This window comes from Pleurodeles waltl, chromosome 2_1 (genome assembly GCF_031143425.1).
Source record: "Pleurodeles waltl isolate 20211129_DDA chromosome 2_1, aPleWal1.hap1.20221129, whole genome shotgun sequence".
Lineage (NCBI taxonomy): Eukaryota > Metazoa > Chordata > Amphibia > Caudata > Salamandridae > Pleurodeles > Pleurodeles waltl.
The window spans coordinates 367131342-367149834 of NC_090438.1; positions in this window are offsets into that span (position 1 = coordinate 367131342).

The window sequence follows — 18493 nt, forward strand, 5'->3', positions numbered from 1 at the left end:
TTAAACATATATTTTTTATGAGTTACAGGGGCTGCATTAATATATAAATGAACATTGGCTAAAATCTAAAATATTTTTTTCCTCACAAAGCAAACTATGTCCTAGTAGTCTCTGGTACCGAAGGGAACTACTTTGTGTGATGGTGCTCTGCGAAAAAAGCAGAATGCTGCCACATGGATTGACATTGCCTGGTGCTGTATGCTTTAGTGGGCTAAAGGAAAATGTGAATGACACAACAACAGTCCAGTGACTGAAAATAGCTGACTGGAGGTCCCTGAAAGTAAGTATATCATGCATACAATTTTAGTTAACTCAAGATGTCCTGGCTAACACCATCCCTACAAAATAACCAATTTAAAGAATTCTTTAAAAATATCCCAAGGCAATTCCACATTCATTGTACCTCACATCCGTTTTAAAATCCAGAGCTTCTGCTTTCGACTCAACGTCAAAGGTATGCTAGAACTGGGTTAAATATTCAGCCCTCAGGTGGAAAACTATCGGCCAAATAGAACCAAATGATCAAGAAAGTTTGTAATATATTTGCAACATTTTACATTTTGTATTTATATCCCCTGTTAGAAATGGGGTCCTTGGTTGGCAGTCAGGTTACCCCCTGTCCAAGCAAGAACCCTCACTCTCGTCAGGGTAAAAGAGAATCACCCTCAGCTAACCCCTGCTTACCCCCTTGGTAGCTTGGCACAAGCAGTAGGCTTAACTTCAAAGTGCTAAGTGTAAAGTATTTGTTCCAACACACACAGTAGCTTAATGAAAACACTACAAAATGACACAACACAGGTTTAGAAAAATAGAAAATATTTATCTAAACAAAACAAGACCAAAATGACAAAAATCCACAGTACCCAAGTCAAGTTAACACTAAAAATGCAAAAAGAGTCTTCATGTAATTTTAAATATACATTAATGCTGTTAGCGTTAAAATGTACCTGCATGGGCAAGTGTGCGTCAAAAAGGGCTTGCGATGCATAGATTTCACTCACAAGCGAGACCTTGCGTCGTTTCCCCTTTCGTCGGGTCGGGCGCGTCGTTTCTTCTTTCCCCAGGAGAGCAATGCGTAGCTCCAGTCAGCACTCTCGGGTCCGGGCAGGCCTTGCGTTGTTTTGACACGCCCAGCAGTACTTGCGTCGGAAATTCAGCCACACAATGATCCAAAAATCATGCAGCCCGGGTTGCGATCTCACCAGCCTCCATCAGCGATGCTGTGCGTCGTTTCTCCAGCCCTGGGTGTCGATCTTCAGGTCATGTTGCAGGTGAACGTCCATTTTCAGCTGCGAAGCCAGAGGCGCGTCGATTTTTCATCCGCAGATCGGAGCTGCGTCATTCTTTCCCCCGCATGGCATTCTGTGCGTGGACTTCTTCCTCTTAGGCTGCCAGCTTCTCCTTTCAGGGTCCCAGGAACTGGATGGGCACCACTTGGCAGAGTAGGAGTCTCTCCAGAAACTCCATGTGCTGGCAGAGAGAAGTCTTTGCTATCCCTGAGACTTCAAACAACAGGAAGCAAGCTCTAAATCAAGCCCTTGGAGAGTTCTTCATAAGAAGGAAGGCACACAAAGTCTAGTCTTTGTCCTCTAGCACAGGCAGAAGCAGCAACTGCAGGATAGCTCCACAAAGCACAGTCACAGGCAGGGCAGCTCTTCTTCCTCAGCTCTTCAGCTCTTCTCCACGCAGAGGTTCTTCTTGGTTTCCAGAAGTGTTCTCAAGTCTGTGGTTTTGGGTGCCCTTCTTATACCCATTTTCTCCTTTGAAGTAGGCCTACTTCAAAGCAAAGTCTCTCTTGATTGTCAAATCTTGCCTTGCCCAGACCAGGCCCCAGACACTCACCAGGCGGTTGGAGACTGCATTGTGTAAGGGCAGGCACAGCCCTTTCAGGTGTAAGTGACCACTCCTCCCCGCCCTCCTAGCACAGATGGCTCATCAGGGTATGCAGGCTACATCCCAGCTGCCTTTATGTCACTGTCTAGTGAGAGGTGCAACCAGCCCAACTGTCAAACTGACCCAGACAGGGAATCCACAAACAGGCAGAGTTACAGAAATGGTTTAAGCAAGAAAATGCTCACTTTCTAAAAGTGGCATTTTCAAACACACAATCTTAAAATCAACTTTACTAAAATAAGTATTTTTAAATTGTGAGCTCAGAGACCCCAAACTCCACATGTTCATCCACTCCCGAAGGGAATCTACACTTTAATCTGATTTAAAGGTAGCCCCATGTTAACCTATGAGAGGGGCAGGCCTTGTGACAGTAAAAATCTAATTTAGCAATATTTCACTGTCAGCACTTATAAAACACATTACCATATGTTCTACCGTAACCATACACTGCTCCCTGCCCTTGGAGCTACCCAGGGCCTACCTTAGGGGTACCTTACATGTTTGGGCCTAGCAGGTGGATACACTTGCCAAGTCGAATTTACAGTTAAAAACTGCACACACAAACACTGCAGTGCCAGGTCTGAGACATGATTACAGAGCTACTTAGGTGGGTGGCACAACCAGTGCTGCAGACCCACTAGTAGCATTTGGTTTACAGGCCCAGGGCACCTCTAGTGCACTGTACTAGGGACTTACCAGTAAATCAAATATGCCAATCATGGCTAAACCAATTACATACATTTCACACAGAGAGCATATGCACTTTAGCACTGATTAGCAGTTGTAAAGTGCTCAGAGTTCAAAAGCCAACAGCAACAGGTCAGAAAAAATAGGAGGCAGGAGGCAAAAAGATTGGGGATGACCCTGCATAAGCAAAAAAGTCCAACATCCCCTAAAACTATTTTTGAAGTGTAATTTTAGCTTGATATATGAGGTATAAGGACCAACTTTGCCATTAGCAACAAACCCCGTGTTGCCTTGTCTGCAACCTCTTCAGATAGTCTAGGATAATCTTAGTATAGCAACTTGGCCAATTTCACCAATCAAAAGCAGGATTTTTCCTTATAAAACAAGATCATCATAAGATCTGAGATGGTTTAGAAATTCTATTCAAAAGGTCTTTGTTGGCAAAAGTCTCCAATTTGAACAGTACTTGTGTAGATATACCATACTCTCTGTAAAGTTCCAGGTATGTTCACTCTGAAACAGAGCTCACAAACAGGATCCTGCAAAACCAGGGGAGCAATTGTTAGTTTCCTTGCAAAAGAAGAGAACCTTCTGAGTATATTACATGTCATAAGGTTAGGCAACATAAAATCACTGCTACAGAATATGGCATCAAGGCAAGAGTTTGATTATAAACCTTTCACATGGCTTTGATAGAGTATCTTCATTACAAATGGTTGAGCCTAACTAAACCATTCATAGTTTGAAGTGCTCGTTTGGTATGACCTCCCTCTGTTATTGCCAGTTTCTTCTGCTGCTGAAAGGATACCTAAATACTCATCTTCCTACAATGCCTTTATCTTTCCACTAAAAAGCAAGTGAATTATTTATTTTCTTTTTAAATATCATAATCATGGTTCTGAGAGCACCGATAGGTAGTTACTTTTCCAAGATGCCAGTTTTATTTTCTTAACTGCCTTTGCGAAACTAACGCTATACCATCCAGTATAATCAGATTGTCAGCTTATAGTAACATATTTTGATAGAACTCCATTTGCTTAGGTGGGAACACACTAACATTATTTACAATTCGTCAGGTTAGCTAGGTATCATGTAAACAATGGAGGAGTACGTCTGACCATATCAATTCCTACTTTGCGTTTCCAGACATACCTATGGCATTCAATCCATGCATGTGACAGGAAAAAAAGGGCACTCATGCTAAATAAACTAAGAGTAATGGAGGGATTTCTGAGGAGGGGCTACCTTCTCAACATGTTTTAAGTTGCGATAGTCTGTCTTGCCTGTGAAAGGTGGCCCTTAAACAGACCTAGGTCAATCCCCTTTTTGGGGCCTTCTTTTTAGCTTTTGTAACTCCTTTTTTGATAAATTTGACAGCAGATTACAAAACATTTTGTGTGGATATTCAGGGCCGAATGGACAAAAACTGAGGAAAAACACAACCCACAAAGTCTGTATAAGCAGAGTTATCAAAGTAATAGCACTGCCAGGAAATCTTTAAACTTTGACTTAGAGAGATATAAAGCCCACCCTCTTGATGGGCATGTTAAAGCTACTCAGCCATTAGCTTATGATCTGCAACAAGTGAGCCCCCAGGGTGAAAACGGAAACAAATCAAGTAATACAGTTCCATCGTCACATGATAAGCTAACTACAAAATGTTCATACTTCTTTACCCCTGATACTCACCTGCACTTACCCCCTGCATTTATTCCATATGCACTTATCTTATAGAATGTTTCTAACTTAGCAAGGGGGAAGTTTGAACAGGGGCCAGAATTTAAAGCACAATTTGTCCATTGGTTGATAAGAAACACTGGGGTGATGGAAGATCTGCACAAGGATCTCTCATTAGTTAGAAGAGTTAAGCAAGTTGGTCAAGACCTTAGTAAACTAATCGTGGACTGTGATGTGGTAAATTTTAGAAACCTAAGGGCTGTGGCACTTTTATTGAATCATCTCAGTTTTGCAAAGAGGATATTCAATCAGCCTAGGCTGCTCAAATGCTGCCCATAAGAAGGTGTGGGAGAGGTTCAACTCAGGAATCTTTAATATTGAAACAAAAAATCATTTGAGGTCTTAAAGTCAATGGACAACCTGGAGGGACTGAAGCATATTTGGGACGTGGACATGCTGGAACCCCCTCATACTGAGGACATAGATTTTAATGCCTGTCCCAGCAAAAGACCTGTTAGGGGAGGTGATGTTTCCTTTCTATCCTGGAAAATTGTTGGTGTGCATACCAAGCTTAACAACCCAGACAGGTTATCCTTAGTGAATAACTATGACTTAATATGGTTGCAGAAAACCCAGCTGATAGCCCCCTTTGCTGTGGACATTTTTCCAACTTATTGTAGTCCCACCATTACATCTGTAGCTGGACGGGCTAGAGAGGGGCTGACTGTAATGGTATCACTAACTTTGCCTCACTTGAAGGGTGAGGTAATACACAGTTTCACATGGTTTTAAATGTTGCTCTTAACTTTTGTGGGCTACGTGAATTAGTTTGTAATCAACTTTTATTATAATATCTTTGATCAGACAAAAAAGAGGTGGTTGATGGACTTAATGAGCTACTTCCATCTACCTTTCTAAAGATGAATTATCAGGTCTCTTTATTGTGGGCAAGATATCTTAATCCTATACTTTGTATATTTAATGGCCAGCTGGCTTGTGGTTGAATAGATATGAAAGCAGAACACATTGCTGATTTTCGTCACACCTTCTACAGGAACGTTCTTAACAGGATTTGCATTAAGAATCAATTGTTATTTATAATGGACTGAGCCCCCAAGTATTATTCAACAGTATCGACTTTTTATGGAAATGGTAAATTAACCACTTTTTATTTTATTGTAATTTCTAACAACCTTCTAACTCTAAGTGGTGACTTTTCTATTAATTCTAATTGTGTGATTGACTATAGTTTATTATCCTTAGAATTGAATTTGGACATAACAAAACATAATAAAACAAAGGAGCATAGGGAGATATCCTGTTCATCTAAAACAGGTATAAGATTAAGATGGAATAAAAGAAATCCCAAACTTTTTTATGAGAATTAATTCAGGGTGAAAAGGTGGCTTTTCACTGCTATCCTCAGAAGCAGATTAATTTTTGGTAATTAATGGTTATATCACCATCTGCCAAAGGGTATCCAACTTCGTTTTAGCCAAGAAAGCCAAGAAGACCCCTCAAACATGTAGATGGATTGATATCATGTGTTCCGCTGTGCACATATTCTTAAAAGGGGATTGAAGACTAACCCCAGAGATAAGAAACTAGTAAAACTTGCCAGAAGGTCTTACCAAGAAGCTCTCTTTCTTAGAAAGAAAGAAATCCAAAATGAGGCTTGTGGTGATTTGGAAGCAGAGGTAAGAGTGAATGACCACCCTCTTACTACTGGGAAGTAGTGAGTCGCCCCTTCTTTATTGATCATAAATTTTGTAAGGTAAAATGTTTAATTTCTGTTAAGTCATAGGTTCTGCACTTCTTGAACTTATTTGACTCAGGAAATGTCCAAATATTTCTTTTGAAGAGATACAGGAGACGGTCATAGACATGTCTGGGGCCCATTCACTGAGTTTTCCCATAAAGCTAAAAGAAGTGGCTACCACCATTAAAAACAGCCCAGCGAGTGAAGCCCCAGGCCCAGGTGGCATCCCAATGGACATCCTAAAGGCAAATATAGTCCTATAGGCATCCCTTATCGCAAATGTCCTATCTGCTTCAATTACTAGCTCTGTAGTGCCTTCCTGGAACGAAGTGGTTATTGTCACCATTTTTAAAAAAGGAGTTAAAACTGGCCCAAGTTGCTATGGACCCATTTCACTGCTAGACTCAACCTCCAAATTACTTTGGTGGGTCCTCCTTTCTCGTTTAAAGACCTTGGCTGCATCCAATGATATTATTTCCCCAGTCCAGTGTGGTTTCCCTCCTAGGATAAGTAGGTTGAACAGTGCCTCACTCTATCACTCATAGTAGGGAAATATGTCAAAGCCAATAAAGATGTATGATGGATACATGGGGAGTTGAGCCAGCACTTCTTGATTTACTTAATCATTTGCATTGAACACCTTAATCAAAATACACTATGTTGTAATGGGGAATGTACTGCTCCAAATAATTCTTACAGAGGAGTACAACAAGGATGCATTCTGATGCCATGTTATTGCTTCTTTACATCAATGGTCTGAATTAATACCTAATTAAAAAAGGGACAGACATGCCCCTGATTGGTCTTTGACCGGTCCCTCGTCTTTTGTATGCAGACGATGCGGTAATCCTCACACAAATAGCCAATGGACCTCAAACACTCTCTGACTTCTTTTATGCTTGATCTAGATCTAAGGGTACATTTCTCTGCATCTTTTCTAACGGTGATTAGGCCCAAAAATACAAAATCCAGGAGACATCTGATTAAAGGGGGTCAAGGTTCATAAAGTACCCACTTTTAATTACTTGAAGATACATTTTCATAGTTGTCTAAGATGGCTCATTTACTTAATATTAGATTGCAACAATTTCAGGGAGCGATCGTAGCAGTCTTCTGTTTCTCATCCAGACTTGGTTCTAAACCAGTAAAAGTATCCCTGTGGGTCTTTATGGCACTGGTGTGTGGGGTTGTGTAATTGATGAACAGCTTCAGAATTTTCAAAATAGATTTGTGAATTGTATTTTATCAACTCTGAATTCAGAATCCATGTCTATAGTCCATGTGGAATTGGGTCTAAAATATTTACCAATGCAGCCCAGCTTTTCCCGTTACTGTTGTGGCTTAGGATTTGGACCTCTCCAGAAGCAGCTTTTACTAGACTAATTGTGCAAGATTGCCTAGCATTGGATTGGCCAGTGAGATCTCATGGCTGAAATATATTAAACAGATTTTTGAGCAATTGGCTTTCACTAACTTTTATACCAACCCTTTAGAGATCACTGCTTCTTCGAAAGAACGTTCAAAAATTCTCTTTAATGATTACTCATCTAAAGTTCATGCAGAAAGGGCTCAAAATATGAAAATGGTAATCACCACTCTAAATTGATTAGAACTATGGGGCCGTAGCCATACCTTGTATTGATCTGTAATTCTCAATACATGTCTTATTTAACGAGGTTGAGGTGGAGCACTATTCACTTCTTATGCGCCTTTCCCACACAATGATCTTGGTTTAAGTCTCTTACCAAATGTCCCTACGATAACTTATCCAAATGAAGTATGGTGCATTTTGTGTTATTTTGCAAATCTATAAATCTTTACGTAGAAAATGTTTACTCCCTATTTTAAAGGTTCTGAATCTTAGACATAATTTGCCTGCTTTAGCCTATTTACAGTAACTTGGTTCTGCTGAAACATGTTATGCAATGTTGAACTATATTAGGAGTGCATTGAGTGTTTGGCATATATATGCTTTTTGATCTTCATTTTAACTATTGTTCTATTTTTTGATATTTTAACATTTTTATGTTTGATTTATTCTGAGGAAATGTTTCTATAGATAATGATTGTATTGTTATTTATTCCATTTATTTTTCTGATTGGAAAAGTTTCATAATGTGATAGGTATCTTGTGTCTTTTATGGTCTGAAATAGACTGAAATAAAGAATCAAATTGAATCGAGTTTAAAGCAACAAAGATCCAATCAGAAGAACCAGACAAATGCAATGAAAAGTGGCTGAAAGCACAAACCGCAAACTGTGTGTTGGACCTGTCAATCTGAGGGTGGTCCTCCCCGAAACGTTTTGCCGGTTTGCACCACATTTTTGCTATATCTTTCTGTTGGCCTTAGGACTCTAAGTACTTTACCACTGCTGGCCAGTGATAAAGTGCATGTGCTTCTCCCCTAAACATAGTAAAATTGGTGTGTACACAATTGGCATTATTAATTTACTTGTGAATCCCTTGTAAAATGGTATACCATATACAGAGGGCCTGTAAATTAAATGCTACTAGTGGACCTGCAGTACTAGTTGTGCCACCTACACAAGTAGCCTTTCACACCTGTCTCAAGACTGCCATTGCAGAGTCTGTGTGTTCGGTTTCACTGCCTCTTTATCTTGTCATTTAAAACTCCTTGCCAAGCCTTGAACTCCACTTTTATTACATATAAATTACCTCTAAGACGGGCTCTAGATAACACATAGGGCAGAGTGCTATGTAACTAAAAGGCAGAACATGCACTCTTGGGTTTTACATGTCCTGGTTGTGAAAAACTCCCAAAGATGTTTTTCACTACCACTACTATGAGGCCTACTCTTCTTATGGGCCAGCATTGTGAATTCCTTAATATACTGTTAAGATATAATTCCTGATCGAAAAGGAGTAGCTACATCATGTGTCATATCATTGGAATGGTAATGATAAATCCTCCTTACTGGTGTAGTCGGATTCAAAATTACAACTTTAGAAATGCTACTTTTAGGAAGTGGGCATTTCTTTGCTCTTACTGCTTTGTGTGCCTTGCAGCCTAACTGTAATACACAGCTGGGGTGGGTGACAGATACACTGTGTGCATTTCCTCTAGACAGCCACAAACACAGGAATATTAGGTGTGTCTTTGCACTCATCTGCATTCTAATGGGCCTTCCTGAGCATCAAAGACAGTTGAGGATGCGTTGGTTAGCAGTGGTTCTGAAGAAGCTGTCAACAAGGCTTCTGATGTGAGGTCCTGTGTCACCACTGAGGATGCCATTGAAAAAGACTTGTGATACAAACTCTTGGATCAGGGATGGGTCGCACAGTGGTGGCTCCAATTAGCTGTGGACTGTGATGCGAAGTCCTGCATCAAAGATGTGTCACGGAGAGGCGGTTCCAATGTGTAGCTGCAAGGAGGTGTTTTGTGCTGCATTGTTTCTGGAAAAAAACACAACTGGGCTGGCAGAGCACCTTCAGGCCTACTTCCAAGGGTCCATAACTGAGGTGGCACTACTTGGGGGACAAGACTCACAGCAGGCAGATTCCAGATGCTGGGTTCAAGGTGGATGGAACATTTTCTGTCACTGAGGCTCTGATCAAGAGGCCAGGCAACTAGCCCTTGGAGCAACTCTTATGATTCTGGGCTGAAGATGGAGGTCTAGTCCTTTTCACTTAAGAAGCAGGACAGCAGACAGCAGGGCATCAGAGTTGCATGACAGCAGAGTAGCAGTCCTTCTTGCAGCAGAGAAGCCCAGCAGACCTTCCGATTATTCCGCCGGTTCAGAGGTGTACAGAAGAGTTGGGTCTGAGTGTCCAGTATTTATACCTTGTATCAGTTTTGGAGTAGGAAAAGGTTGTGGAGGTTCCTACCCCAGAGGCGTTTGGAATTTCCTGCCTCTCTCCTTGGCCCAGCGGGCACAAAAAATAGGGAGAAACCCTTTGTGAGTGTGTGGAAGCAGGGCCTTTGTTATTTGCTAGTGCGGAAATTGACAGCTCCTCTTCCACATTAGGTCAGAGATGGCCAATTCTGCCAACATATATTCCCCCTTTATCTCACTGCCTGGGAGCAATACAAGAAGATCAACTGCCAGGTGCGCCCTGTCATGTCACCCAGCATAGACGCTGCAGGCACCAAACAGTTGGGACAAGAAAATGCCAAATTTCTAAAAGTAAATTTAAGAAGATAACAAGGAAATATTTTGAAATAATGTTTTCTAAAAGTGACTTTAATAGAATTATCTGCCCAAACAATAACAGTGGAACTAAATCAGACCAAAGGTTGGATGGTATTAGAACACAATTAATCCTGAAGAAAAGGTGCACGCAAAGAAATTTATCAATCCTTATATTATTTGTACCTTTTCAGGGGGTTACAAATCAGAAATAAAATCCACAAACACCTTAAGTTTTTCAAATCAATTTCAATATTTGAATAAGGAAGACAAAGATTAATGTCTGCAGAGTCCGCTCAAATCAATATTAATATCTTTACATCATGAAGTTTAAGCAACTGAATGACATACGGTTCACAAGGGAAGAAAAAGCTGTTTTGGTCTCTCATGTCACTAGTCCATGTGACCAGGAGTTACAGAGATGACCGCTCAGTCATTCATGCTGTAAATTAAGTGCAGTCATCAAAATACATGAAATAATTGATCCTGTGTATAACCAGAAATTAATCAAATCACAGTTTGGAAATTACTCAATATTAACTTGAAGTAATTAATGAAATGGGCCAAGCATGAATAAATCAGCTTTTTGATTTGTACCCTTAATCAGATATACATAATATATATATTGATGTAATTCTTTGTATGTGCCTTTCTTTGAGGAGTAATTTTGTTATTGTATCATCCAACTTTTAGTTTGATTTATTTCTCACTATCACTGTTTGGACAGATACTTCTATCTAAATCACTTTTGGAAAACTTTCTTTTACAGTATTCCCTTGTTAACCCCTAACCTTTTCTCATAGTTTATACCCATACTCGCAAGGGATTATTGGGTTGCCCTTCTTCTTGACTAACTTTCCAAAAGTGTAATTTTCAGAATTCTAACTTAAAATCCAACTTTACCATTATGCAGGGCTTTAAAGTATAATTCTGTAGACACCAAACTCGACAGTCCTACCTACTCCCAATTGAAAGTTATCATTTTAAAAATATTATAAGGTAACCTCATTTTATCCTGTGGGAGAGGCTGTCAGTCTTTACAGGTAAGGAGTTCCTCATCTGAGACTGTGGATGACGCGATGATCATTAAGTCCAATTCTTAAACTGTCTGCCAGAGTTATGGGTGAACCTTTCTGATAGCCACAATGCCACTGACACATTTAGCGCCTAAGCAGCTAGTGCCTTCCAGAAAAAGCCCCAAGAGTAAAAAAAAAACAAAGGAAAAATACAAACGGAAGAAGAGTGTAAGGCTTCATAACACAAAGACTGAGAATGGAGCCCAGCAGACAGGAACTGAACACATAAGTACCCCCAGTAACAAAGGCAGAAGAGAAGACTGCAACATAGGAAACACCCAGTGGGGAGAGAGAAACTAGCTACAGAGGGAATAATCATACCAGCAGGAGTGAAGGATTAACTAGAGCAAAAAAAAAAAACCAGCAGGAGTTAAGAATCAGCAGGAAAGCAGATCACATCACAGCAGCAGAAGCAAGAAGTGTTGTAACATAAAAGAAAAAAAGAGAAAACTACTACTTCCAGAACAGGAAGTTGCATCAGCAGTCTGCTTGGATTGGGAAGAGACCTAAGGGAAACTGGAACATTCTCCATGATGCTGTGAGAAGATATACCATAGCTCCTTCCCAGGAATTCTCAGAAGGAAAAGGAAACTATGAAGTCCTCCATCGTGGCAGCCAAGAGGAGGACCACCAAAGGCCATACGGGAGGGCCAGTCACCATGAAGAAGTACCTTTAGGCTTCTGCAGTGGCCCGCCGGCAATGCTTTTTCCCTCATGGTAAGGAAATAAGGCGTCCCACTCAATATAGCGGGATGTGAGTGCAGCCGTTGCACTGGGTGTAACAGTAGCAGGCCTTGCAGTACTGAAAAACAAGTTTCATATTTATTTTGCCACGTCGTAATGGCAGTTCAAACTGCACACCCAGGCTTAAGTGGCAGGCCGGAGTCATTTTTGAAAGGCCATGTAAGTGGGTGGCACAAACAGTGCTACAGGCTCACTAGTAGCATTTAATTTACAGGCTCTGTGTACATACAGTGCCACTTTAATAGGGACTTAAAGGTAAAGATATGTGCCAATAGGGTATGCGTCGATTTTACCATGTTTTAAGGAGAGAGCACAAGGACTTTAGCATTGATCAGCAGTGGTAAAGTGTGTAGAGTCTTAAATACAGCCAAAACAAAGTCAGCAAAACAGGAGGGTTGAAGGCAAAAGGTTAGGGGAGACCCACGCCAAGGATGCCAGGTCGAACAATATTATGTTTCTAAACAGGTCTAGGAATATAGAAGCAGTTTAAAATCTTTTCAGACATAGTTTTACTAGGTTTCACTCTGAAACGGAGCTCGCTCCTCATTAACCAATCTGCAGCAGAAGAGCACCTTCTGAGTTTGTTACATGCTCTTCAAACTTTTATGGCCACTTTCTAATCTGATCCATTTGAGGCTGTCAGATGTTGGAATTCACAGGCAAATCCTTTCACCAAAATGTCCTTACCATTTCTTGAAATACAGTAGGTTGCATGGGCATAGCTATCAATTGTGCTGCAGTCGCAAGGGTGTGCATGGCCTACTACACCCAGCTTGGAGCTAACTTTTACTATTCAGCAAGAGATGATTGAGTCTTAAATACAGCCAAAACAAAGTCAGCAAAACAGGAGGGTTGAAGGCAAAAGGTTAGGGGAGACCCACGCCAAGGATGCCAGGTCTAACAATATTATGTTTCTAAACAGGTCTAGGAATATAGAAGCAGTTTTAAATCTTTTCAGACATAGTTTTACTAGGTTTCACTCTGAAACGGAGCTCGCTCCTCATTAACCAATCTGCAGCAGAAGAGCACCTTCTGAGTTTGTTACATGCTCTTCAAACTTTTATGGCCAATTTCTAATCTGATCCATTTGAGGCTGTCAGATGTTGGAATTCACAGGCAAATCCTTTCACCAAAATGTCCTTACCATTTCTTGAAATACAGTAGGTTGCATGGGCATAGCTATCAATTGTGCTGCAGTCGCAAGGGTGTGCATGGCCTACTACACCCAGCTTGGAGCTAACTTTTACTATTCAGCAAGAGATGATTGAGTACATTTTCAATTTTTGCATTGTGGCTATGGCACCCATGTAATACCGCAAATGGTGGTCTAACCTGCACGACAATAAAGGCAACCGTTTGTCATACGTTTTATAGAGCACTCTCTTTACAATCGGGTGAGGCCACTGAAGTCATTCATAGTCTAAAATGCTCTTTCTGAGGTGACCTCCTAAGGCTATTGTCAATGTCTTCTGCTGTTGAAAGGATACATAGGTACTATTCTTCCTACATTACCTCTATTGTGCTTTCCACTAAACCAGTTGAATACATGTTTTTCTGTTTAAATACCATAATTTGGGTTTTGAGAGTACTAACAGATGGTTTATCTTTTAATATGCCAATAATCTATTCAACTGCACTTGGAAACGTATTGCTCTTTGATCCAGTACTACCAGATCATCATCTTCTTGTAATATATTTTGATAGAACTCCATTTTCAGGTCACATACATATCATATTAATTAGTGGAGGAGCAAGACTGTTACATATCACAGCTTTCATAGTCAGTGATCCTCTTGGATCCAACAGGAGCCTTGACCATGTAAAAGAAATGCAACATTTCTGCCAACTGTAGAAATGGCTGCAGTATGCCCATTCCCTCCAATGTGCTTCAAAGGCAGTACTGGACTACCTTGTTGAAGACCAAGCAGAAGTCAACAAAATGGGATGTCAATTTGTCTATCACCATCAGCATCCCGGTGGCAACCCTCCAATGAGCAAATACCTGATATGCTATGATAAGGCCTGGTCTGAACCCTGCTAGTTAGGCTTGGATTAAACTTGACTCCTGAGCTTCCTCCTCCAGTCATTGCAACAACATTTTAGCAAATATTTTGGAGAAGCAATTCCATGATAATGGTTTAATATTCAAACCACACTAAGTGGAAGCAACTTCTCTTGTGCTTGCTGTTTGGTGGACCGCTTGCAAATAAATACCTGCTTAAAAATTGCTGGTCCTGTTTGATCAGTGAACTGTTTTTTCAGCAAGCTAAGGGGACTGCTGGTATGAAGACTCCTTGTGAGTGATGTCTCCTATTAATGTTAGAAATGTAACTTGTATGATTCTTAATCAGACTTCTAAAAATTCTTGTTTTGAGAAAAAAATCTCACAGAAACCTAATGCATATCTGCTGAAGGATGAATTGACCCAGAGAATAACCATCACCCTTCCCTCTCTACCAATTGTGAACAAGCACCAGAATAGCCCGGAACTGCTTATTACTATAGCAGATGCCATCTATTATAAAGCCATTAAGGTAATGTTCTTCTTTTTGTTTCTAATTAACCACTTATAATGAGGCAGTTGAGACCAATATGATCTCAACATGCACATATCTGTATTCTCTACCAGTTGATGGAAGTCGTTCCTCAATGCTTTCCTTAGTAAAGAATACTTGTAGTCAAACAACCTATTGTAATTCGTATCATTGTGCACTACTGGTACTGAGATTGTCTCAACCACAGTCTTCATCTGAGCATCCAATCTCTCTAAGGGATCTTCGCCTCCCTAACCAATATTTTAATTTACTTTAACCACCGCACCTGCCAACCCATCAATTTTAAATGTAGCAGCTTTTCGTAATATATTCCCACTTAGAAGTAAACACATGCTTGTGTTAGATTGCCCAGATCTATTTAACAATAAGCCTTTAGGGATGATTACTTGTCAACACAGGTAAGATGAAAAAACAGTTGAGAGATAAACAAAACAAGTGAATAACTGCAAAATCTATTAGTGTGTCTTGTGACCTCTTTCTTCATGTATGGTTGGTGGGAGGGATTTGGAAAGAGACAACCTTAATACGGCACAGGTAGTCACACACCAACCTTGATTGTCAGCCACTCAGTATCTTACTTGTACACAGATTCCTTATACAATCAATTTTGTATGGCAGAGTGCATCAACATATATACATTTAAAAGGCTGCTGGTCAGGAATGGACAGGGGACAGGAAGGCAGGCTGCCAAAAAATGTTTGCCGGGAAATACATCAAGACCTCTAGGTTGCATTGGTGGTCATTCACCCCGCTAACTGTCAGCTACTCAACTGTTCACCTTCATGTGCCCAAAGCCTAAAATGCCTTGTTTACAAGTTCTCCAACCAACAAATCGTGGAGTCATAGAGCTTTGGGCAGAAGTTGGGCAGGCAAGGCACAAATTCAAGGTGCAATGAGAGAAGAGATATTACCAGAAGTGAGGGTGTGCACAGCCACATGCCCTAATGTGCTCTGCATGAGCAGAATCCCAAATAAAGTGCTTGAATGCCGTGTGTCAATAATTGAGCAAATAACGTAATAGTTCTCGTCTCTTTCAAAGTGCAAAGAGTCTTATGCAAAGAAGACTGGAGCAGCATCATTTCAAATTTTGGGCAAGGGACCACCTGAGAGTACTTAGAACAGGATGTAATTTCAGCTCTTGCAAATTCCTTGAGCATTATAACTTTATGCATAAAGTGCAAGGTATGCTAAAGACAAAATGATTTAAAACGTCACAGGCTAATTCAAACTTCCCCAAAAAATAGTTTAAAATATTATTAAACTTGGCACAGTTTTGTTGTTTTCCTTCCAGCTTTAGCTTCTTTTTATAGAGACGTACTTCTAAGACAGAGCCTCAAGTCCTCAAGACAATATTATCCTCCTCTGTTGCTTTCAGCCTTGGCTTACAACTCACAGCTTGAACAACTCTATTGCACCATGTTAGTACTTAATTTGAACTGGTTGTTATCCACACAAAGCAGAAAGAAGGAGAATGAGAATGACGGGGAAGCCATCACAATGAGAGAAAGAGCAAACCTGCAAAATAAAGATGCAGGGAGAGTCCGGCAGTGTATTACAGGGCCAAGAGGGCAGCTGAGCACAGGTTTGGGCACCAGAACACATTCTTTCACAAAATAAGCACTAGTGACAGCTCACTGGAAAGCCTGCATCCCTCCCTAAAAAATGGCATAAAAGCATCGTACTGGTGTGTCCTGCTAAAAGGCGCTACACACCCTCTCAAGTCTCTCCACTCAACTCCACTAACAGGAGACTGAAACACACCTATACACTGCACCAAAACCAGGCAACTCCACAGCAACTTGACTTTCCCTGCTGCATGTGTTCTAGCCTTCTGGCATGAAGAATGCGTTGGCAATGGCGCGGCTGCTGTCAGGGCAAAGTGGCAGGGTACTGGGCACAAAACAAAAAGACAACAAAAATAGAAATGTTTAAAAACAAAACTTACCTGATGCACGCCATATCACCATTGCATCACCTCTCTTTTGGCTTCACTCACTGCAGTCACAGCCTCCCAGCCTGCCCTGTGGCCAATCAGGATTGGCTTTAGCGCCCTGTCTTTGCGCTGCCAGGCAGCCTGGGAGCCTGTGCCTGATGTCTCCAACCCGGTAACACAGCTTGGGTTGGAGAGAGCTCAGTGTGCATGTGGGTATGGCCAAACCCACATGTGTACTGAGGGGAGTGCACACCACTGCCGCTCCCTGTCTGTCACCCCCCCATGGCCCGCTCCCTCGAAAAATAAAACGATAATAAACATGGTTTATTATTGTTTTATTTTTCAAGATTTTCAGCTGCTGTTGGTGGTGGGGGGCAACACTTCTCCTTCATAGCGGAGAAGCCACCACTGATTGGCAGGCACAAACATGCTGCCACTCAGAGGCGAAGGAGAGGAAGATTCTTCTCCATGATTCAGCATAAATATATAGGATCTTCTGAAAAATTAGCTAAGCCACACAATAAGCCACCCTGGCGCAAACTATGGATATCGCTTTCTGCAACGCAACTTCCCAACACATAACAATGATCATCCAGACAAAAGCTATGGCATGCCTTTTCTGGACATGCATTAAACACTAGCCAGTAGTCAATGCCAATCTCTACCTCACTATCCATAAAATGGAAGAAATTAATTATTGAGACAAAGCATTACTGAAAGTTTTTTTGGTATTGAGCTGCTGGCATGTAATAGCATCAGGCACGGGTTCTGAGGAGAGCTTTGGGCATCGGCACTCATTCTTTTACAAAGTAACCCCTGCATGCATGGAAATGTTTTGTTGTTTTAGGAGCTTTAAGTATATTAGGTTCTTTATCAGGTTGAACCATAGAGGTGATTGAGTCTTACATACGTGTAGATTGTGGTGCTTAACTCTGATAGACTCTTACGTACCAGAAGCACATGACACAAAAAGAAAATACAGCACAAATAATAATTATTATGAATTAAGGATTTATTATGACTTTTATCTGAGACCTCTCTCTCACAGTAAGCCTGTATATATATACGATGGGGGTTTAGAAAATGGAGCGCATCACAACAGAATCAGGTAATAGGGTAATTAGTGTGTTTTATAAATATAAGGTGAAAATTGTCAAAACTCAGTTGTATCTTCGGGGTACTCTAGAGAAGGAATGTGTTTAAGAGCAGTGAATTCCGTTCAGGAATGAGAAGCCCCACCACTTTTTTTGCCTCATAAACACACCAGCAGGTAAATTAATTCCCTTGGCTGATATTAATACAGATTGTCAGAAAGAAATGCACACTCCTGCCACCACACTCCACCACACTCCACAGGTACTGACAGTTAAACCCATGACTCGGTGGCTAATGGAAGTAAATTCACCCTAGAATTGTGTTCATTCCTTTCCGTACCAACAACTATGCAAATCACCATTTTGCGCTTAGTAGGCAGAAAGGGATTACATAAGCTTTTTCAGGGTTCATAGCAAGAGTCATTAATTTTCTCTATAGAAATATTTATGTTGAAATCAGCAGTGCTACCTCAATGTATGTTGGCACTATATGCTTGATGCAAATATTGCACCCCTTTTGTTAGTGTGTAATGATCTTGCTCTCCCACAAAATACTGTAGGACTACTGTCAGTGATGTTTCTCCAATGCCTTTCTGCTGGTTTGAATACCAGGGCTGACTGAAGCTCCTGACGCCTTACCAACACAGCAGACTCAAGCAGAAAAGGAAACAATATAAAATGAAAAGATACAGACAGAAACAATTAAGACCCTACAGACAATAAGGTGGGGGGATAAGGGCAAAAAACAGACGATGAGAAAGGACTCACTGTGCCAGAAAGAACTTGGACCCAAGATCCTGAAAAAGTATGGTGACTGACGAAAGAGGGAAAGCTCTGCAAGACCTGATGACTGACAGACCATTAAGAAGAGGTGGGAAAGATGCTGACGTCAAGCCCAGAGACAAAGAGCCCCAATACCAGCTCTG